Source organism: Penaeus vannamei, chromosome 22 (genome assembly GCF_042767895.1).
Source record: "Penaeus vannamei isolate JL-2024 chromosome 22, ASM4276789v1, whole genome shotgun sequence".
Taxonomy (NCBI): domain Eukaryota; kingdom Metazoa; phylum Arthropoda; class Malacostraca; order Decapoda; family Penaeidae; genus Penaeus; species Penaeus vannamei.
This window is the reverse complement of record NC_091570.1, coordinates 4,927,600-4,928,573: the sequence shown is the minus strand read 5'-3', so window position 1 is coordinate 4,928,573 and position 974 is coordinate 4,927,600.

The following is a 974-nucleotide window of genomic DNA, read 5'->3' as shown; positions in this document are numbered from 1 at the left end:
ATTAGTTACATTAGCAACTTAACAAAACTGCCGTTCTTACATACCTACAAAAGAGCATCTCTCATAGCTACTTATGAAAGCCTATCATCAACTAAAATATATGATGAGACATAGTAAATAATCACCTGACTGATAAATTAGATATGTCTATCAACATATCGCATAACAAGTCTCTCATTCTAATCACACTTTTCTGGTATTTCCAAGCCATTAAATATCAACTTTTGACCATTTATTATCCATTAGTCATTGACCTTAGTAAATTTGATTTTACATTTTAAGAAAAAGTAATCCATCTCCTCATCCATTTGGGTTTTCATTAGAAGCCTACCAAACAATGTGGCAAGCAAGGTCTAGAAAAGTAAGGTCAGCTCACTTCAACCTTCTGTGAAGCTCAGGGGTGGGGGTGGGGGTGGGGAAGGACAAGTGTGCAAGATAACAGCCTGGGGCTTATACAGTAAAAGTTGGTCCCATAAAAAAAGGAAGTAGGGGACATGTTCATAGAAGAATATATGTGCTAAGCTGCAGGATGATGCGGTTGAGTGGCCAGTTCCTTTCTGCCCTAACTTTGACCCCATCATGCTGATGTCAGCACTAAGCTATTTCACCTCTCTTATACATGAACTGGGGCCTTATACCTTTGAAATCATGATTCTGTAAGGACAAACTATTGTGTCCCATTCTATTGAGCAAAAACATTGGACTCCCAATGGGTGCCAATAATTATATGGCTGCAACCAGTTCTCTATTCGTAGAGAGGTAATAAATCACCCATTTCACTTCACAGGTAATCTAAAAAATAATTATTTGAATTACATTTATTTCAGCTTTAGGTACTGAGAACCTGCACGGGGTCTTTGGTAGTCAGGATGAGCTGATCTTCTTTCCCCAGACTTTGGTGAATCTCTTAGCTAACCCACTAGCACGGGTATATTTTGAGGCCGAAAATAATAGTTTCCGGGCGGTTTCAAAAT